Genomic DNA, 24,000 nt, shown 5'->3' on the forward strand with positions numbered 1-24,000 from the left:
TGGGGAGGAGATAAGCCAGTCAGGGTGCGATGTAGCAACGATGAAACATAGAACTTTCCTCTAGTGCCTAAATGCTTCCTCCCCCCACCCCCCACTGTCATGATCTGAATCCTACCTTGCAAGTCTGGCTAGACCAGAGGATGTACACTGGTACAGATGGGAACTGGAAACACAGGGAATCCGGGGCATATGATCCCCTCAGAACCAGTGATGTGAGTGCCGATTCTGGGAGGGCAGAGGGAGGGTGGGTTGGAAAATGGGAACAGATTTCAAAGATTTACATGTGACCTCCTCCCTGGGGAACAGACAACAGAAAAGTGGATGAAGGGAGACATGGGACAGAGCAAGATATGACAAAATAACAATTTATAAATGATCAAGGGTTAATGAGGGAGGGGGAAATGGGGAGGGAGGGGAAAAGATGAGGACATGATGCCAGGGGCTTAAGTGGAGAGCAAATGTTTTGAGAAGGATGAGGGTAACGAATGTACAAATGTGCTTTACACAACTGATGTTTGTATAGATTATGATAAGAGTTGTATGAGCCCCTAATAAAGTGATTAAAAATTTAAAATATGTCCACATTTCAATTCCTGAAACCTGTGAATATGATACCTTACATGAAATTTTTGGAGATGTCAATAAATCAAGGATTAAAAAAATAATTTATTGGGTCCTCTTACAGCTCTTATTACAATCCATATATCCATCCATGTGTCAAGCATATTTGTACATATGTTGCCATCATCAGTTTCAAAACATTTTCTTTCTACTTGAGCCCATGGTATCAGCTCATTTTCCCCCTCCCCCACCTTACCTCCCTCACGAACCCTTGTAATTTATATATATAAAAAAATCATGTCTTGCACCAATCGCTGTCTCCCTTCACCCATTTTTCTGTTTTCCATCCCCCTGAGTGGGGATTATATGTAGATCATTGTGATCGGTTCCCCCTTTCTCTCCACCTCTCATTATTGGTCCTGAGGGTTCATCTGACCTGGATTCCCTGTGTTTCAAGTTCTTATCTGAACCAGTGTACATGCTCTGGTCTAGCTGGATTTGTAAGGTAGAACTGGGTCATGATAGGTGGGGCGGGGTGGGGGAAGCATTAAAGAACCACAATAAAAAGATTATCTGGAATTATGTCAGTTGGCCCTCTGTAATAACAAGGGACCTATAAGAAGGAGGTAGGAGGGTCTGAGTTGCAGAAGGAGATGTAATGGTAGATGTGGAGGTTGGGCTGATGAGGGGCTAGAAGTCAAGGGAGGCAAGTAGCCTCCAGGAGCTAGAAAAAGCAAGGACATGGTCCTTCCCTGGAGTCTCTAGGAGAACTGCAACCCTGCTGACCAATCCCGGACCTCTGACGTATGCAACTGTAAGATCATCAGGGTGTGTTTTAAGCTATTGAGTGTGTGGTGACTTATGGCCTTAGCAGCCTCCTCCGTTTCATCCATAAAACTCTTTTAGTTTTGGTCACATATGTGCCACTTCACTACCTCCATGATGTAAAGGAGACGAAAGTAAAGGAGAAGCATGTTCTTACAGCTGTTGTGTTTTTGAAAAAAGAAAAAAGGATAGGGGATATATGGCATTTTTATTGTGTGAGGGGTTAAAAAGCCCTAAGGGCTTTAAAATTATAATAATTCATTTATTTCTTTCACAGTAAGCCATGACAGCAGATACTATTATCTATTTTCTACAGGTGAGAAAATGATAGTTAAGGAATTTGTCCACAGCACAGTAGCTAGGCAATAACAGAGCCGTGGTCTCTGAGGTTTGTTCTAACTGACTCCAAAGCCCATTCGCCCAGCTATATGGAGCTCACTGACTTGAATTGAACCTTTACAATTCTGATTTTAGAATGTGTTTTTATCTTATATCAATATAACAATATTGCTGTCTTATTACCATATGTGTAAGTGAATCATGTAATTTACTTTTTAAAACATGGGTAACAATGTTCCACTTCCAGTAATGGTGGACTGCTGAGAATAACTGGAAATGTGGATATAAAACAAGACAAAATGATCTGTTTGAAGGCATTGAATAATTACTAATGCAACAAATATTGTTGTTTCTGCTGTTAGGTGCTATCAAGTCTGTTCTGACACATAGCAACAGTGTGTACAGTAGAATGCATCCTATGCCATCCTCGCTATTGTTTTTATGATTGAGCCTATTGTTGGACTATATCAATCCGTCTCTTGAGGGTCTTTGACCGTTTGACTGACCTTATACTTTACCAAGCATCGTGTAGAAGGGCCAAAACCCTAGTGAAAAGGGAAACTCGCTGAGGTGACAATCTAGCCATTTTCCTATTGAGACTTTTGCCAAATCATATTTGGGCTAGGAAGAGGGACTGAAGGTAAAGGAAAGGTACCTGAGATGAAGGAGAGAAGCCGAGGATAGATTTTAGCAGTATTTTTGAGCCAGTGGCTCAACAGAATGCGCAAATTATAGAACAATATCATTAATATCACATCCATGTAAAGTTTTACTGAAGATCATTCAACAATGGTTACAGCAGGCTATTGACAGGGAGCTGCCATCAATTTAGGCTGGATTTAGAAAAGGAAGAGGAATAAGGCATATCATTGCTGATATCTAATGCATCTTGGTGCAAAGCAGAGAATAACAGAAATATGTTTACTTGTGTTTTATTGGCCATTCCAAGGCATTCAATTGTGTTGGTCAGTACAAACTATCAATAGCCTTGAGAATAATGGGAATTCCAGACCACTCCATTGTGCTCATGCAGAACCTGTACACGAATAGAACAAGGGAATACTTCATGGTTTAGAATAAGAAAGGATGTGCTTCAGGGTTGTATCTTCACACCATACTTATTCAATCTCTCTCCTGAGCAAATCATCAGAGAAGCTGTATTATATGAAAAAATGCAACATTAGGAGTGGAGGAGGCCTTATTAACAGCCTACAATAGGCAGATGACACAGTCTTGTCTGCTGAGAGTGAGGACTTGAAGCACTTGCTGATGAAGATCAAGGATTGCATGATCGATACATAATCCTTCCCCCACCCCACCAGGGGAATGAACAAGAGACGTATGGTGAAGGGACACAGTGGTGGGTGTAAGATATGGAAACCATAATAATTTATAATTTATGAAGTGGTCACCATGGTAGAAGGAGGAGGGAGGGAAAAAAGAGAAGACTGATACCAAGGGCTCAAATAAAAAGTAAATGTTTAGAAAATGATGATGGCAACGTATTACAAATATGCTTGATATAATTGATGTATGGAATGATATAAGAGCAGTACGAGTCCCCAATAAGATGATTAAAAAGAAAGAAAGAAAAGGATTGCAGCCTTCAGTGTGGATTACAACTCAATGTCAAGAAGACCAAACTCCTCACAACAGGATTCATAGGTAACATTGTAACAAACAGAGAAACAGTGGAACTTGACAAGGATTTTATCTTGCCTGGATCCACAATCACTGTACATAGAAATGGCAGTCAAGAGACCAAGTGATACATTACGTTGGGTAAATCTGTTACACAGACCTTTATAAAATGTGAAAACAGAGGTGTTACTTTGAGGATTAAGCTGCAGCTGACTCAAGCCATGGCACTTTCAATCACTTCATACTCATGTAAAAGTTGGACATTGAATAAGCAAGATTTCAGAAAACTCAATGCATTCGAATTACGGTGCTGATGAATATCGAAAGTACACTGAACTGACAAATGAACAAACTATTATGTTTTGGAAGAAGTACAGTAGAATGCTCCTTAGAGGAAAGGATAGTGAGACTTTGCCTTATGTCCTTTGGACATGTCATCAGGTTAGACCAGTGCCTAGGAAAGTACATTGTGCTTTTTAAAGTAGAAAGATAGTGAAAGATGGACAAGATGGATTGACACATTGATGATACAATGTACTCAACCATAAGAACAATTGGGAGGACGGTGCATGACTGAGCAGTTGTACATAGGAGCACTACGAGTCGGAACTGATTGGATGGTACCTCACAAGAACAAGACCCAAAACACTGAGATGCTAACCCCAAGATCAGCTGTTTGAACTCACCGGTGGCTTCCATGGAAGAAAGAAAAGATTTGAAGTCTCAGAAACTCAAAGGCAGAGTTCTACTCTGTCCTGTAGAGTCACTATGAGTCAGAATCGACTGGATGGCAGTGAGACTTCTTGAGATGGAGCTCGTGAGATGACAATTGTAAGTGAAGGGTACTAAGTAAGTTAAGATTAGAAGATGCTGCAGAGAAACGCAGAGAGGGAAGCCTGGTCACCTGAGTTGCTTTTTCCGCATGTATTAAGTAGTAAGTGATGCAATCTAGAGAAGCAGATCAGGAAACGGCCGTCAGGTGTAGGACTGAGTAAGCTATTACCAGCTCCTCCTGTCCAACACCCACCAGAGTTAACTTGGGTTGGGAAACTATTGCAATCTAAAGGCATGGAAGAGTGAACAAAAGCAGTGAAATCTGCAAGAAAAGATCAACCAGGGCCTCGGAGTCCCATAATTGTCTTTTAGCCTGAAGGCAGACTAAAGTTAGTAATGTATAAATAAAAAAATCAAACTCGCTGCCATCAAGTTAATGTTGACTCAGAGGGACCTCCTGTGGGTTCCTGAGATTGTAACTGTTAACAGGAGTAGAAAGCCCAGTGTTTCTCCCTCTGAGCCTCTGGTGGTTTTGAACTGCTGACCGAGGATTGCAGCCAAATGTGTAGTACCATGCCAGCAGGGTGCCCTAGTGTTGCACAATATGTTTAAAACATCAGAAGAAGACCTATGTTCTCTCTGACCTGAAGAATTCAAAGATAAAGATCAGGGATACTACCCTGTCTAGAGAGTGAATGCGAAATCTTAGTAAGTACGAACCCAGAGAGGGGAACCCCGAAGTCTGTCTATGAACTCTGTCTATAAAGTCTCCCTCTTTCTGGCGTACCCCTAAACCATGCATCCATTGGATACAGTCCAAGTGGCACAGCGAAAGTCAAACAGGAGAGAGAGAGAGTGGAGTGGTTGCCCGAAAGACAGGCTTCACATTTTGAGTCCACTCAAATGTCTGCCAACAAAACCCAAAACATTAGCATGTAGGAGGAATATAAAATGATGCAGTGCCTCCAGAGCATGAAACACCCTTTGAATTTATTCTGACTCATAGTGGTCCTATGCAGGGTTTTCAAGGCTGTAAATCTTTTCAGGAGCAGAAGAGTCTCATCTTTCTACTCTTTTCATCTTTTCGACTTTGGAGCAGCCAAAGCATTTGAACCACAACCTTGTGGTTAGCCATTCAACACTTAGCTGGTAATGCCACCATGGGTGTCTCTACAGTGTAACATTGATCATGTCTATTTTATGATACACGATTATTTGACCTAGTGTTGCAGTCTTAAGAAAAATGACAATTAACTGCGATCAACTCTGTGATAACCTTAGCCTTTACCTACAGGATGATCAGGTGCTAGCTCTGTGGGTTAGCTGTTGAATTGCTAAACACAAAGTTGGTGGTTCAAACCCACTAGTCACTCGGAGGGAGAAGAAGCTGTTTCCTCCAATAAACACTTACATCTTGGAAAACTTATATAGGGTTGCCATGAGCCAGAATCAACTTGATGACTGTGGATTTGGGGATATTATGATCATGAGGAGTCCTGGTTAAACACTTGGCTGCAATGTCCCCACCCCCAGCCAGCTCAGGGGCGTTGGGGCTCGGCTCAAGGGGAGTCTCTCTAGGACACAGGGGTACAGTGAATGGTGTGACCCTTTGCTGGGCATGCCTACACAGTAGGGTATGCTGGGCCCTTCTAGGGTTTCCCATATGGGCTCCAATAAATTTTTTCCCTTTTGCTTAAAAACAAAACAAACAAATAAACAAACAAAAACACTTGGCTGCAAACCCCAAAGTTTGTGGTTTGAATTCATCAGCTGTTTTGTGGGAGAAAAGACCTGGTGATCTGGTCCTGTAAAGGTATACAGGAAACCCTCTGGGACAGCTCTACTCTGTCCGAAAGGATTGCCCTAAATCAGAATGGACCCAAAGGCACATACAACAAAAACATGACTGTGTTCAATAGAAAAAAAATGCTTGAAATAAACTAAAAGGAAAAATATGAGCAGAGAAATACTCTGGAAAAAAACTAATAAAAATCAATAATTAAAAATACAATATCTTAAATGAAGTATTCACTAGAGACGCTTACCTGAAGAATGTAAAGGATTAAGAAAAGATTTCATAATGGGAGGATATATCAAGGGAAATTATTCCATATAAGGAGAGAAAAAAGATTATAAACACAGTCTCAGGTATTTAAGGATCAAATGCAATATACATAGCATTGGAATTCTAGAAAGAGAGTAAGAGACTGAAGCCAAAAAGTTATTTAAATATAGAATGGCTGGAAATGTTCCAAATTTATTGAAAGGTATAAATTTTAAAATTCAAAGATCTCAGCAAAAAGCACATCAGAATAAATACAACAAAGAGCTGTACCCACATACATCAAAGGGCCAATTGTTGAAGACCAAAGAGAAAGAGAAAGTGTTGAAAGCATCTAGAGGGGGGAAAATGACAAGAGGAGAAAAGTGGCTGAAATAATCTTTGACTTTCATCAGAAATGATGAAGGTCAGAAGAGCTGACTGTGTACCAGCACCACTAGATTTGTTTGCATTAAAAAGAAGAATGCCATCGCAATATGCTTCTGGATAGAAGCTACAGGTGAGCTTGGAGACTGGTCCAAGGAAACATAGCTCTTAGATTTTCTTCATGAAAACCAGTTAGCCACCCATCCTCAGTACGGAGGAAATGGAAATCTCTTATTTGATCTTACCCATTTCTTAAAATAATTTTTTCCTTCAGGCTGATTTCACACAAAATTAGAAAGAAACCCAAAATAAGTATACATTTTAAACTTTTTTGAGAGCTTACTGGGGATTATAGTTACTTAAAGTCAGACAGATTTCAGCTTCAATTCAGCTCTCAATTATTGTGCAGCCTGGGATAAGCCACCATGCTTCGTTCCTCTTCTGCGAAATGAAAAACAAACATACAGTGAACGGTTCTGAGACTTCCACCCTGGGATCTCCTCATTTTCCTTTCTATACCCTGCTGTGATAGATTTTGTGCCAACGTAGCTAGACCAGGATTCTCAGTAGTTTGGCAGTTATGGCCTAGTAATTCCTCAATATATGAACTAATACTATGTAATCACTTCCATAATGGGATCTACTATGTGTAGCCAATCATTGATAAGAAAATTACTTGAGATACAAAGAACCAAGATAAAGTTCTGCTTACTTTTTTATGTCCATTCTCTAGGCAACATCCTTACTCAGGTTACATCCCTGCTGCAATCTATTGAAAGGACAATTCCTTGGGAATGTGGAATATAAGTGGCCACTATGGGAAAACTTATTTGGTTTTTGCTGGATCTTGATTCTGCGTCTGATTCATTGACCTCCAGTTCTGTGGACTTGAACCAATGGACTGCCATATTGCGTAATGATCCTGAGCATCATCAGTGGCCTTCCTGAGAGTTTTGGAGTCATTTGCCTTTGCGGCCATAAACCTGTTGTCTTCTTGCTCACCTTGGGTGCATCACCTCCCACAGCTACAAGAGTCAGGAGAAATAGCCAGCCTATCATCTGATCCACAGACGATGAACATGTTCAGGCTTAGACTTAGACAATCTGCCTCTACAAATATGTGAGCCATATTTTTTCTCTATATGTACATATATAAGCTTTATTGATTTGCTTCTTTAGAGAGCAAAACTTAAGCTACTTGCTCTCTGAGATCAATCACATCTCCACCTCCCATTCACAAGTTCTGTGCAGGCAACTCACAATTATATTTCCAAAATGTATGTGCTATTGTCTACCCAGATTTCTAAAACAAAATCAGACTCAACTTTCCCTCCAAATATGATCCTTTCTCAGTGTTTCATATGTAAGAGATGGCCATGTTCATTCCTCCTATACCTTTTCCTCCCACTCTCTCATTTCAAACCCATTCCAAACACTGTACATTTTAATTTTCAAAGAATTCTTATGCCCATTCACTTCTACCCAGATCCTCAGCCACCACTATGGTCTACATTACCATATGCATGTCCCTCCAACTGGTCTCCACTGCTTTAGTCCAGATCCCTACAATCCCATTTCTCTGCCCCACAGGCAGTGATTTTATAACATCAATATAGCAAAAAGATAATATAATCCACCTGTCTATGGCTTCCCAATGGCTTTAGGTTGTTGTTAGTTGTTAGCTGCCACCGACTGGGTTCCAATTCATCACAACCTCTATAAAACCAAATGAAACACTGCCCACCTTTCCAATATTGGCTATTTTTTAACCCATTGTTGCAGCCTCTGTGTAAATCCTTCTCATTGCGTGTTTTCCACTTTTTCATTGACCCCTTATTCTACCAAGCATTATGCCTTTTGCCAGACACTGGTTCCTCTTGATAATTATATTCAAAATATATGAGACAAAGTCTTATGATCCTTGCATCTAAGAAGCATTCTCGCTATATTTCTTCCAAGAAAGGTTTGTTTATTATTCTGACAGTATGGTAAGTCCAGAATTCTTCACCAGCACCATATTTCCATCATCAATTCTTCTTCCATCTTTCGTGTGCATACAAGACAATTGAAAATAGCATAGCTTGGGAGAGGTACCCATGGGTCCGCAGAGAGATATTATTGTGTTTTAACTCTTTAAAGAGATCTTTAGCAACAGATGTGCCTATTGTTACTTTGAGGACAAAGGTGAGTCTGATTCTAGTCCCTGGAAAAGAACATCACATTTATTTAGTAATCATTGTTTTAGCTGCCATTGAGTCAGTGCCAACCAGAAACAACCCTATAAACAACAGGAATGACAGGTCTGTCCTAGGCTGTCTTCACAAATGTTCTTATGCTTACACCTGTTGTTGCTCTGTGTCAATCTGTCTCGTTGAGGGCCTTCCTCATTTTTGCCTCCCCTCTAGCAGATATGATGACCTTCCAGTCTCTTCTGAAAACATGTTGAAAGTATTTGAGAAGGAAGACTATCTGTCCTTGCCTCTAAGGAGTAGTCTGGCCCCACTTCTTCCAAGACACGTTTGCTTGTCCCTTTGCAGTCCATGGTATTTGAATATTCTTAGTCAGAACCATAATTCAAATACAAAGAGTTTTCTTCAGGATTTCTTACTCAGTGTCCAACTTTCACATGTACATATGGTGTTGGAAAATGCCATGGTTTGGGTCAGGTGTAGCTTTGTCCTCAAAGTAACATCCTTGCTTTTCATATTTAAAGAGATCTTGTGCAACAGATTGACCCAATATAAAACATCACTTGGTATCTTGACTGCTGTTTCTATGTACAGTGATTGTGGATGCAAGCAAGCTAAAATCCTTGGCAACGTCAACGGTTTCTCTGTTTTTCACAATGTTACCTACTAGTCCTGTTGTGAGGATTTTGATCTTCTGGACACTGAGTTGCAATGCAGAATGAAGGCTGCAATCTTTGATCTTTATCAGCAAGTGTTCAAGTCCTCCTCACTCTCAGCAAGCAAAGTTGTGTCATCTGCATATTGTGGGCCGTTAATAAGGCCACCTCCACACCTAATGCTGCACTCTTTTTCATATAATAAAGCTTCTCTAACGATTTGCTTAGTGCACAGATTAAATAAATACGACGAGAGGATACAACCCTGACACACACCTTTCCTGATTTTATACCATGCAGTATTGTCTTGTTCTGTTCTCACAACTGCCTCCCAATCCACATTCAGCTTCTGCATGAGCACAATGAAGTGTTTTGGAACTCCCATTCTTCCTAGGGTCATCCATAGTTTGTTACGGTCTTTTCAGTCAAATGCCTTGGCATAGTCAATAAAACACAAGGAAACATATTTGTGCTTTGAGCCAAGATCAATTTGATATCAGCAGTGGTATACCTTGTTCCATATCCTCTTATGAATCTGGCCTGAACTGAACCTCTGTCAGCTTACCCCAATTGTTTTCAAATGATCTTTTGTAAGATTTTACCTGCATGAGCTCTCAGTGACATCGCCCTCTAATTCAAGCATTCGGTTGGGTCACCTTTCTTTGGAATGAATACACAATTGACCAGGTAGCTGTCTTCCAAATTTTCTGACAGAGAGCTGCTCCTTGTGCTTCATCAACGTGTTGAGACATTACAGCAGGTCTTCTATCGATATCTGGAGCCTTGCTTTTTCAGTGCAACTTGAAAATATTCCTTCAGTACCGTTAGTTCTTGCTCATATGCTACCTCCTGAAATGCTGGAATGTCCAGTAGTTCTTTTGGGTCCAGAGACTTTGTATATTATCTTTTTTCTGATGCTTCTTGCATCATTCACTATTTGCCCATAGCAGTTTTCAAGATTGGAATTTGACGCTTGAATATTTCTTGAGTTCTGTTTGTTTAAAATATGCTGTGTTCTTCCTTTTTGGCTTTCAAATTCTAGGTCTTTGCAAATTATAGTAATTTTCTTTGTCTTCCCAAGCTGCCCTTTGAAAATTTCTGTTCAATTCTTTGACTCCATCATTTCTTCCATTTGCCTTAGCTACTCTACAATGAAGAACGTGTTTCAGAGTATCGTCTGACATCCACTGTGATATTATCTTTCTTTTTCTTGTCGTTTTAATAACCTCCTTCTTTCTTCATGAATGGTACTCATGATATACTTCCACAGCTCATAATGTCTTCTGCCATTAGTGTTCAATGCAGCAAATGTGTCGTTGAGCTGTTCTCAAAACTCAAAAATTCAGATGGGATATGCTCAAGGTTGTACTTTTGTTCTTGTGGACTTGTTTTGACTTTCTTCATCTTCAACTTGAACTTACATAGGAACAACTCACGGTCTGTTTCACAGTCAGCCCCTGGCGAGATTTTAGCTGCTGATATTGAGCTTCTCCGTTGTGTTTCCCTCCAAGATATAGTCAACTTGATTTCTGCAGATTCCATCTGGATACGTCCATGCATGTAGTCAACGTTGGTGTTGTTGAGAAAAGGTGTTTGCTATGAACAAGTCACTGGTCTTGCAAAATTCTATCATGTATCTCAGCTTCGTTTCTCTCACCAAGACCATATTTTCCAACTACAGTTTCTTCCTTTGTTTCTAACTTTCGCATTCCAATCACCAATAATTATATATTGATCTAGAATGCATGTTTGATCAATTTCTGACTGAAGACACTGATAGAATTCTAACATTTCTTCATCTATAGCTTTTGGGGTTGATTTATAAGTTCAAATAATAATTGTATTGATTGGCTGTTATTGAGGGTGGATAGATATAATCCTATTACAGTCAGAACTTTCCTTCAATATAAACCTCGAAATGTCTTGTTTGACAATGAATGCATCACGATTCTCCTTGATTGTGTCATTCCCAGCAAAGGAAACCATATGATTTTCTGATTCCAAATGGCCAATCCCAATCCACTTCAGTTCACTAATGATATGGCTCTTCATGCATTCCATTTCATTTTTGAAGACGTCCAGTTTTCCTAGGTTTATACTTCATACATTCAAGTTCTGGTTATGAATTGATGTTTGCAGCTACTTTCTCTTATTGTGAGTTGTGCATCAAGAGCAACCGAAGACCCTGAAGACTTTACTCCATCCACCTCCCTGTGGTCAGTTCCACTTTGAGAAAGCAGCTCCTCTTCCACCATGTTTAGTGCCTCCAACATGAGGGGCCCGTCCTCTGACACACGCTGACCATGTTCTGTGTCCATGTCTTAGACTCTCACTACCTGACATTGTTTGGATTCTATGCTTAAGGTTTTCAGCAGCTGTTTCCTCCAAAGTGGAATGTCAAGTCCCTCTTCGTAGTCTCTTCTAAATCTGGAAGCTCCGCTGAAACCTGTCCACTTTGGGTGAGCCTGCTGACACTTGAGATACCAGCTACATAGCTTCCAACATCACAGCCACACACAAGCCATCACAGTGTGACAAACTGAAAGACAGACAAACAAACAAACTCACTGCCATTGAGTCAATGCTGACTCATAGCACCCCTATAGGACAGGGTAGACCTGCCTCTGTGAGTTTCTGAGATCGTAACAGTTAACAGGAGTAGAAAGCCTTGTCTTGCTCCCTGATGGACATGTGGTGGATATTTAGCAGAGGGTGAGATGGATTGCAACCTGGCTGTAACAATGGGTTCAGACATAGGCATGTTGGTGAGGCTAATTCAGGGCCAACAAGGGTTTCATTCAGTCGTACATAGTGTCACGATGCGTTAAAACTGACTTGATGATATCTAACACCAACAACATGGGCAGAGAACTTGCATCTATATTTCGTAGCCTGTTCCTTATCAAACTTTAATGTTTAAAATTAGACTCCATAGATGTTTCTTTCCTGAAATAATTATTACTGTGATGGTTGCCAAAGGGCTATTCAGTGACATATTTAAATGTGTCCTGCCTTAAGAATTTTGCATATGCCACATCTGCTCTTAGAAGTCTCCCCTTCCTCATTGTTAATCAGTAAATCATCACTCCTTTTGAGAGCAAACAAAAAAATCATGTTTTCAGAAATGCTTTCCTTGACTCTCCCCTCATAGTAGATCAAATTCCCCATTTATACAATCTCATAGTATCATATCATATTGAACTCTTAGTACTGGTAGTTATAATTTTATGTCATCATTTAAGTAAATGTGTCTCCCTAATAGGCTGTGATATAACAAGAGTTTGTAAACTCTTTTTTGTAAACATTGTACTCTCTCTGCCTAGCACACTTCCTAATATACATGGGCTTCTCATTAAACTTAATTAATTGAAAGAATGAATGAATAAATTACTTTCAATGGAGTTTTGTAGGCCTTAAACAAAATAAGGTATATACAATTCTTAACATGCAGTAAAGTCTGGTAAATATCACTGCTTTTAATATCTTCTGGCCCTCAAGTTGGGTTAGTTATTCTATAACCAGAAAAAAGATCAAGCAAAAATCTTTGTTCTTGGAGGTAACCTTCTATGCCCTAAATATTGACCTTCACTTGAATTTTACAAATATTCCTACAGAAGCAATTTTATAGTGTAACTTAGAGAACAAAATAAGATTAAACTTCTTTTCTTATTCCCAAAATATGTTGAAATGTGTTTTGGCTTGCTCAATTTTACATTTTAATTCCTCTCTTTTCTTTTAAACTGACCTACAATTACTTAGGCAATATCTGTGGACAACTGAGTCAAATATGGAAAACTTGTCTTTCAGAGTTTTCCACTCAGGGCTCTTTACCCTGTTTCTATAGAGGCTCAGTGATTTGTGGCCCTTATGACATAACCAATTTGCTGGGCCCAATTGTAAGCACAGGTGGCCACCACTGAGGGGCCCTTTCTGGCCTTGATGGGGGTAGAGCGAACACTACTCTTTATAAAACATTCCAAGTTAAGTGTTGAAAATATTTGGCTCAAGGTACAAACTATTTTCACTTAGGGGTTCCCCTTAGATCCTGAGACCCATTTGAAGTTTTAAGACTTAGAGAAACACAAAAAGAAATAAGAAAATGACAGTAAAGAGTGTGGAAACGGGGACCATTGAGTAATACATGCTTTTCAAGACTTCTTGGAAGAGGGAAAAATGGAAGCGTTGTATTTGTCAACAGAGAAGAGTGTATAGTAAGTAGGGCCTGTGGCAGGTGGAAAGTGATCTTATCTCTGACACTATTAAGTTGAGTTGACAGGCATAGAGTGAGCAGGATGCTGAACAAGGAAATATTCATCGAAGACCTGTTTGTAGGAATGCTACGGAAGTCAGCCCCATCTATGGAATAGCTAGTAGTTTGAATTTACTCCCAGATCAAAACTCAACAAAATAAGACAAAGAGGAGAGAGGAATTTTTTAAAGAAATAATATAAAACCTATAGAGATCTAAGACTTCTTAGATCTTTCTCAGAGCAAAGCATTTTTCATTTTGGAATTTGGGCAACTTTCCCTCAGAGATCACCTTAGACCAAAGTCTACCCCAAAATATTGCTCATCCAGAGACACAAAGACTGTAATGACTTTACCATTCAGGGTACAGATCAGTTGGGGAAAATAACCACACAATTTTTATAAAACATTGGAGACAAACCATACTAGATGCCTAGAATAATTAGCTTGTCCATTCTTAAAAATGAATGAACAACGCATGAGGAAGAAGATCAGTAGATAAAAGAAAGACCTAAATAACTAGTGTAAAGTAAAGAAAACTATTTCAGGAAAAAATAACTTAAAAACTTCATCACAGCAAACTGAGAAGCCATTTTATTCAAAAGAGAGTAGAATGGAATATTGAAGGAACAGTCAAATAAGAGAATAAATTTTTTGTTAAAAATTTTTGTTAAAAGTCTTAGACATCAATAGTAAATTTTGAGAATAAAGTCAAGTAAATTTCCCTAGCTTAAAACAAAATGATGGAAACCATGAAAAAGAGACAAGTGAAGGTTGTAAAGAGTCTTTTCCCCTGGTAAGTTATGTCAATTTTATCTCAATAAAAAAGTGATATTGATCATCAATAAAAGTATTCAATATATGACTGACTAGTAGGAGTCTCAGAATTTAAAAATCTTGGTGTAGAGTAGAATTATTTTTCTTTGATTATTTGCTCAGAATATAGATTGAGTAAACATGGTGAGAGGATACAACCCTGACACACCTTTCTTGATTTTAATCCAATCTGTATTCCCTTATTCTGTTTGCACAACTGCCTCTTGATCCATGTAGCAGTTCTGCAGGAGCACAATGAAGTGTTCTGGCATCCCCATTTTTCAGGCTATCCATAGTTTGTTATGGTCCACACAGTCAAATAGCTTGATCTAGTGGAGAAGACACAATTAAACATCTTTCTGGTATTCTCTACTTAGAGCCTAAATCCATCTGACGTCAGCAGCGATGTCTCCTGTTCCAAGTCCTCTTCTGAATCTGGCCTGCACCTCTGGGAGCTCCCTGTCAATGTACTACTGCCACCGTTGTTGGATGTTAGTTAGCAAAATTTTACTGGTCTGTAACATTATTGATATTGTTTTATAATGATCACCCTATTGTGGTATCAGGATGGGAGGAGGGCTTATTAATAGCCTGTGATATGCAGATGAGACAACCTTGCTTGCTGACAGTGAAAAGGACTTAAAGCATTTGCTGGTGAAGGTCAAGGATTGCAGTTGTCAGTATGGATTACAATTCAATGTCAAGAAGACAAAAATCCTCACAACTGGACCAATAGAAAAATGGAGAAAAAATTGAAGTTGCTAAGGATTTCCCTTTGCTTGCATCCCAATCAATGCTCATGGAAACAGCAGCCAAGAGATCAAACAATGCATGCACTGGGTCAATCTGCTGCACCAGACCTCTTTAGAATGTTGAAAAGCAAGGCTGTTACTTTGAGGACTAAACTGCACCTGACACAAGCCACAGTACTATCAGTTGCTTCTTGCGTATGTGAAAGTTGGACACTGAATAACATAGACGAAAGAAGAATTGATGCATTTGAATTATGGTGCTGGAGAGGAATATTGAAAGTACCATGGACTGCTAAGAGGACAAACAAGTCTGTTTTGGAAGAAGTACGGTCAGAGTGCTCCTTAAAGGCAAGGATGGCGAGACTGCGTTTTATATGCTTTGCATGGATTGTCAGGAGAAATCAGTCTTTGGAGAGATGGCATGCTTTGGGAAGTAGAGAGGCAGCAAAACAGAGCAAGGCCCTCAATAAAGTGATGGACAGAGGGCCCGCAACAAAGTGCTCAAACATAAGAATAATTGTGAGGCTAGAGCAAGACTGGGTGGTGTTCTGTTCTGTTCTACGTCACTATGATTAGGAACCGACTTCCCAGCACATCACAATAACAAAATACTTATTTCGCATTGTGAGACCTTTCCCAAGGCACCCGTCTTTGGTTAGACAAGGCCTGTAGAATGCTGAGCCACATGAAAGAGAAAAGATCCACATAGAAGACCAAGTTCATAGACTTTTAAAATGTCGGGATGAAGAGAACACCATCAAGGTTTTTCAGGGAAACAAACATCTCAAGAAACCCACGTTGTTTCAACTCATATCAGCCCTACAGCCACCCGAACCAGATGCTTCCTGATTCTGCACCACATTCCAGACCGTTGCTATGGCCGCGCTCCTTGTTGCAGCCACTGTGTGAATCCATCTCCTTGACGTGCTTCCTCGTTGGGGCTGCTATTCTTCCCCGGGGATTAGTTCCTTCTGATAATACCTTATCTCAAATACACGAGATAAAGTATTCCTATCCTGGCTTTAAGGAGCATACTGGCTGTACTTCCTCCAAAATAGATTTGTTTGGTTTTCAAAATCAGTTGACACCAGCAACACTGGATGCTGGAAGGTAAATGACGCAATGCCATGAAGTTCTAAGGAGAAATGACTTCGATGAGGAGTTAATTTGGTTTTAAATTATGTATCCTGCCGCATTATTAATCACATAAGAGGATGAAATACATTGCCAAGCATACAGGGACTTATATATTTACTTGGGCAAATAATGGAGTGCTTCTAGGAATAAATAGGGTTAAAGAGAGTAAAGAATGATGGTTCTCACCCAGAAGTGTGATCTGGGAGTGTCGCAGCTCTGTGACTGTGCTCAGGTGGAGAACACCTGGGGCCCAGGAGACAAAGACTGGGGTGCCCTTGAAGGGTGCCTCTGGGAAAAGAGGGGCTTCCGTTCAACACAATAATGGTGAAGTAAAATATAACTGAGGATTCTTTAATGGTGCCTTACTCTTTTTTTTTTTTTAACAATCAGGAAATAAAAGGCAATTGGAAATCTCAAGGGTAGGGTGGGAATAATTTTATAAGAAAGCCATAGATAATATAGAAAGTTTCCGGTATTTTAACATGAATGGAACCTTAGTCAAGTATGAGGACAGAGAACTGCCACACCTTGACATGAGAACATTCTTCTCCAAATATATTAAGGGTATGACTTCTTATTTATAGAGAAAGAAAATTAATTCTGCTCTTGGGATGAGCTATATTTACATAGTAATTACCATGAACAAGGTGCTTGTTAACTTTTTAGTTTGTAGACATAACCTATAAGCAAAGCATAGAATTTATAATTAAATTTATGGAATAGTATTTAAGTGTTATTATCAACATGTAAAATATAATATGCAAATGAAGTATGGATAATAAAAGGAGAAACCAAGTAAAGAGTTAAATTGGGGTGGCAATATCTTCAACTTACATTTTAGGCGGTGGTCAAGAAATATCATCAAAAGTTAATGGAACAAGATATAGATGAATAGGTGTTTAAGTCTGTCATTTAAAATTATACTCGTTGCTAATAGATAATGCTTAAAAATTGAGTGGCACTATTTATTCTGATAGAAAATAGAGGTGGCATAAGAAAGATCATTGTCTTATCTTGAGCTGATCACTAAGCAGTAACTAATCATGTTAATTGCTAAGAATTTTGACTGGGGAATATTTTAAAACTAATGAGTACAGAAATACATTGTCTTTCAATTACTAAATGATTTTCCCCAAAGGGGAGGGACCCTCTAGGGCATTGATTTATGTTTTTGGTGCTGGAGCCCAAACAGAGTAAAGGGTACAAATATTCCAGGTTTCCAACTGCCCTGATTGTCCTTGGTAATCATGAAACTGCTGGAGAAAAGACCCATTAGAAGCCAAAGAAGGCCAATTTCCAGATGCACCACTGAGCGCAAGTACACTTATTCTGCCAGCCCCTTTGATTGCTGCAAACCTCTTGAGCTCGACTCAAGTGGTACTTGTAGAGAAGGGGTGAAAAGCAGCAACTAGCACCCACGGGCAATGGGAGGTGTAAAAATAGCAGGGGACGCGCATCCAGCCTCCTCTGATGATGCAGGGGGGAAGGGGAATCAAGCTCAACATCAGCCCAAGGCCGGATTCTATGAGGCTGACATCAGACATGTTCCACTCTCCAACCCTCTTTCCCAATCCTAATACCAACCATCTCTTCCCATGATACTTTGTGAATTTTGCTGGATTTGATCATTCATTGCTATGGCCACCCAGAGCTCATAGAAGATCAGACCCAGGATTATGGAGTTTACTAGGGAAACTAGCAAGGTGAAATTCAGGATGAAGTTCTTCTGGTCTCAAGTGCCTCTTCTCAGCTGTGTCCAAACCATGCTTCTTTCTGGTCCTTGGCCTCTCAGTCATGTGACCATTTGGTCTCTTACCTGCAATGTTGCAAGTTTCTTTTAGTGTTGTTGATAAAATTCCTAAAGGGGTATAGCATGCTACCATAAGCCTCGACCCAGAGGCACTCAGCTCTAGCTTCATGGATCAGTATATCTAACTTCCCCAATTAAGTGCCTGAAGGCACCCACTCTGTAAACAAGCCACGTACCTAGAGGCACTCAGCTTTCCTTGCTCCATGGACTAGAAAGCCTACTATTCTGCTTTGGACCCTGGCTATTGGCTCTGCTGCCACCATTCCTCTGGTGCTCTTTTGACATCACATCTATGTCTCTTGTCCCCACAGAAATAATGAGATCTATGCTCTATTCCTGGTTCTTCTACTTTGATGGCAGTGAGACCCTTCATTCCTTTTTCTGAGATGATTCATTTTAAATCTAGATGAATGACAAAACTGACCAATCCTCTCATTAGAGTTTCATTTTTTTTTATTTGCATGATCCAACCTAGCCATCTGGTAAGTGTGTTAGTCTGGGTAGACTAGAGAAACAAATCCCAGGAGACTCATATGTGTATAAGAAAGTGGTTTATATACAAGAACAATTGAATATTGAGAAGACATCCCAGCCCAATCCAGATCAAGTCCATAAATCCGATATTATTCCAAATGTCTGATACCTCTTCTCACTCATGAAACACATGCAATGATGCCGAATGCAGGAAGATGACAGGCCAGTGGGTGCAAAGTCTTGTGGATCCAGTGGTGGTAGAAGCATCTCAGCTCTGGCAGAGGTCTCCACATGGCTCCTCTAGTTTCCAGGGGACAAGGTCTATCAGCATAGTGCCATGTGTCTTGTCAGTAGAGCTTCTCTCAGGGAGTGAGCTGTGAGAGCGAGTGTCTCCTGCCTCCAAGGAGCAACATACAGGAGTTCCCAGAATCCTCAGGAAAAGGCCATGCCCACACAGAGGCCTCATTGGCTATATGATCCGATTGACAGGCTAGACTCCACCCCTTCACTCTTAATCCTCAAATTAACAAATGATGATATATCTACCACAGTGAGAGTTATAAAGATTACGATGAGAAGAGCCATGTCAAAGCCTTCATGTACAAGAGGAGCCCATAGTGGCTTTGTCTAGGCCTGGGTAACAAGGCAACTTCCTCTGCTGAGGTAGCTACCTGCAGCTCAATATTTGGACACAGGGGATGTTTGCCTGGGGATGCTGAATATTTCTTGTACAAAGTACATAACAGCTTCAGATCCAAGTCAGTGCTTTGCTTACTGATCTGGGAGATAATGAAGCTAAATGAGCTGCAAGGCTATTCCTCCTTGGCAGACTTTCTTCTCAACTGTCCTAGAAACGGGAAGACATAAATTGTTTTCAAGGAGAATTTCTGCTTTCTCCTGCTGAGTTTGGGAAGTATACTAACCCTACTAAGCCTCCATAGGCGGCCCCTCCAACTATACTCTTGTCAGACATCGAAGACCGCTTTGCTCCCCAGTGATTGATATATTCTACTCAAATGGAAATTGGGTCACATAACAATATTTATCTTCATTCTGTAATGGAGAAAATGAACTTGTGTAAAATAAGGCTTTAAAAGATGTGCTGCAGTGTGAGAGGATGTGCTGTCTGTAAAGGTGTCAGCTGACAATACCGAGGGCCGCTTCTTGATGAGCCTGGTTAACCAAGTGCCCCAAATCATTCCCAGTGACTTTGAGACCATGCCCAACAGCAACATCAACGACCTAGCTGGTGACCTAGCTGGCCAACCTGACGCAGTCACAGATTGCCCTCCACGAGAAACTTGTCAACCTGTGACTGGGTCCCAGAAAGCGCTCCTGCCACTCTGGGCCTCGCAGTGGTAGAGAATTGTTTTGTGTGTGTGTGTGTGTGTGTGTGTGTGTGTGTGTGTGTGCGTGCGCGCACTCTTGAGTCACACTGAACCAGGCAACTGATGTGACTAAATCAACAGCCTGCCTTTTGTAAATAATAAAAAAAAGACAAACATTTCAAGATCTATCCTGAAATACAATTCTGTCAGCAATGGGCTACTATTCATAGACCTACAAGGAAGACCAGCTAATGATTATTACAAAAAATATGCACTAATAATGAATGCAAATGATGAATCAATTGAAGACTTTTACCAAGTTCTGCAAATCTAAAATCTATTGGACATGCGATCAAAATACATTGATAATTAGAATGTGACTATTGGAAACACAGAAGGAACCTAGTTTGAAAATGGGGTTTTGATTAAAGAAACAATGTCAGAGCTTGAATAAAATAATTCTGCAAGACCAATGGCCTATTTATCAGAAATACCTTTTTTTGGACAACATAAGTGGTGACTATATGCTTGGGCCTCTCCAGATGAATACACAGGAATCAAGTTGACTACGCCTATAAGAAGAGACGATGGAGAAGTTCAAGATCATCAGCTAAAACAAGACCAGGGAATGACTGTGGAACAGACCATCAATTGGTCATGTGCAAGCTCATGTTGAAGCTTTTGAAAATGAAAAAAAAATCATTGGGAGTCAAAATATGAACTTAAGTATATATCACACCAGAATTTAGAGGCCGTCTTAAGGACAGAGTTACTGCATTGGGCACTAATGAACAAAGACCAGATGAGTTGTGGAACGATGTCACGAACATCTTACATGAAGTTAGCAAAAGTCATCAATAAGACAGAAATAAAAGACCCAAGTGGATGTCAGAAGAGACTCTGAAACTGGCTGTTGAGTCCAGAGTAGCTCAAACAGGTGGAAGACGTCAACTAAAAGAGCTGAGCAGACAATTCCAAAGGGTACCTCAAGAAGAAAAAGTAAAGCATGATAGTGAAATGTGTAAAGACCTGGAGTTAGAAAATCAAGGTGGAAGAACATTCCTCTCGAATGTGTCATTCCTGGTGCAGTAAACCATATGGTCGTCCAATTCAGAATGATCCAAATCAGTTCACTTCAGTTCATTCTTTCTGCATTCCATTCCAGTTTTGATGACTTTCAATTTTCCTAGCTTCATGCTTCGTATATCCCACATCCTGATTATTAATGGATGTTTGTAGCATTTCTTCTCCATCAGCCAAAAGAGGTCCAGAGAGCAGTGTCAGTAGGGTCCATTTCACTTTGGGGAGGCAATTCTTCCCTAGTTTTATTTTGGGTACCTTCTAACTGGAGGGGCGCATCTCCTAGTACCGTATCAGACAGTGTTCTGCTGCTCATCGTTAGGTGTTCGGTGGCTAATCCCTCTGAAATGGATCACTGATTCCTCTTCCTAGTCTGTTCTTAGTCTGGAAGCTCTTTGAAACCCATTCACCACTGGTGGCCTACATTTCAGTAGGGTCACCAGGAGCATATCAGTAGCTGCGGCATCACTTTGAAATCCCAGTAGCTTTGCTTCCAGGATCATGCAAGCCACCTGAGTACAAATTACAGACAAGTGGGGGACAATGGAGAAACCATAAGCTAGGAGTGTATAAATATGATCTCTACTGGCACCTGATTAAACCTCCATTTCCTTGAGCTGGGAGTAAACTTAACCTTAGTCATTCTTGAAGCTATATGTCCCAAATGGGGCAAGGTAAAGGGGCTATCACTGGATGATGATCCAAACCAAATGAGCTGGTAACTGTGACTTCTCTATGGTCCCTGTAAGGCTGCCCTCGAAGCCTCACATGCTACATTTAAGGCATCAGAATCATTCATCATGTTGGAACCCAGTTGAAGGCCTCACTCTCTAATTATACATTGCCCCCTTCTAGAAAACAGACCTGGTGGTGTAAAATCTTTCACTGCCTCTCCCGACTCAGTCGGGAAAACTTTGACTTTCTGTTGGGGAGAGTCTTCCCTTGTAAAACTCATCTTAATGATAGGAAATTGAACAGCTAGCCTCGTACCTGAGGGAAATTAATCCCTGTGACTTGAGCACTTGAAAAACAAACAGACAAAAAAAAAAACCCTCATTGCCATCAAATCAATTCCTGCTTTTAAGGCTTCCGCATCTGTAATCTTTATGAAAGTAGACTGCGCCCTCTTCCTCCCACAGATGGCTGCTTGGTTAGATCTTTGGGTTATTGGCCAAGTGCTTCAATCGCGGAACCACCAGATCTTCCTGTAAAACAATATAGGACTAAAACCGAAGCAAAACCTCATCATCAGTCTCATCAACAAGAACAAGCAACAGTATCTATTTGATCCTTTAACCTCTTGAAGTTTTACGCTCTTCTTTTTCCCGATGTCTATTGAACATTTTCAAGGAATGAGCATTCTTCTGCCAGGGAGGTCAGGAGGGAGCTCTTGTCCCTGATGGTCATCCTGTGGTGTTTATAGACAGTGTGAGGGAGGATCGGGGCCCTTGCAAACTTTTGAGGTGGGAGGAGCAATAAAAATGTTCTGAAGGATGCTTGGGCTCAAGGCTCCTGACCGCAGTCTGGCATGTTCCCTGTCATTGATGATGGCATCACATCAGTTTGCACCCTCTCCAGGTCATAGCTGTTGAAGGTGCCCCCTGTGCTTGTCCCCTGGCTAGAATCTGGGCAAAGACACATGGAATTTTCAGGGCTGGTCCCCTAGCAAGCCAACTTCCAACATGCCGAAGCCAACTTGAGTGTCTTGCTGACTATAGTCCATGGTTTGGTCATAATTTTTCATATTTGCACAGAGCATCTGGGGCAGCCCCTGCATTTATGTCTTGATGTTATTTATCCTGCAGCTCAGACTCAGGTCACCAATGTGTCACTGTTACAGAGCAAGGTACCCACTGAGCCCTAGCTGGCACTGTGTCCTCCTATAGCTGGTACACCGCTGGTGAATTCTGATCACTGACAGGCTGGAGGTTCGCCTGCTGAGGTGAAGGGGCCCTGTCAGACAACTCTCTGGCCCTGGACATACGCTGATTTGTGAGGTAACATTTGCCTGCCCCAGCATCTCCTGGCCAGGCCTGTTCCCCCTTAATACTGCATGTTATCACCTGTTCTACCAGCTCAGGATTATACATGCAAGTCACTCTGCTGCCAGCTGACTTACTGGGTGCCACGGCCTTGCCAGATTCAGACTGGCTTCCATTTCCTTACCCTGTGGCACTTTTCAGCTTTGATCTTGAATCCCATGCCACAGGGATCGTGTAGTACACCAGGCCGGATGGGGCTGCCTGTTCAGACAGCCCCCATCCTGCGGGGCCTTGTAGAGTGGATCATGGAAGGTCTTTCTGTTGGTACGAGTACAGCTGCTTTGATGAGTTACTGAGTGCTCTGAGTAGTCAAAGGAGCTGCTGTTCTCCTCAAGGGTTGGATAACCCCCAGCTGGGATGACCCCCTTCCTCTGTGGACTCTGCTAGGGATGACCATGTCGTTGTGCAAGTCAAAGGCCTAGGACTGCAGGGTGGCAGCCGGACCGCATTTCAGCTTTGATGAGAACAGGTTGGTGCTTCTGGGGCTGCCTTCGCTCCACTCTGTGAGCATGTGTGGATTATACTGGTCTCCAAAATAATGCGTTCTCTCTCAGGAGTGAATAATAAGTATATTTATTAAATGTACACTGTGTTGGAGGCAACACGAAAATATCAATAAGCCAGTGGGTTCGCTGGCCTTTCTCTTTGTTGGGTCCCAAAGTGAAGAGGAACCACGTGAATCTGAGACACTCGTAAAGTAAATTCTGCGAAGCAAGTCAATGGCTTGGCAGCTTCAGCTCATTAACGTTAGGGAGACCCCAGATGAGGCTTTATTCCAGCATATCTGGTTATAGGAAGAGTGAAAATCTGCAACTGTTTTCTTAATTCCTCTTATTAACATAATCTCATTTCCCTGCAGGAGGAAATGAGTTGCTCTGGACTTGGGGGACAGGGTTTCTT

Source organism: Tenrec ecaudatus, chromosome 14 (genome assembly GCF_050624435.1).
Source record: "Tenrec ecaudatus isolate mTenEca1 chromosome 14, mTenEca1.hap1, whole genome shotgun sequence".
Classification (NCBI taxonomy): domain Eukaryota; kingdom Metazoa; phylum Chordata; class Mammalia; order Afrosoricida; family Tenrecidae; genus Tenrec; species Tenrec ecaudatus.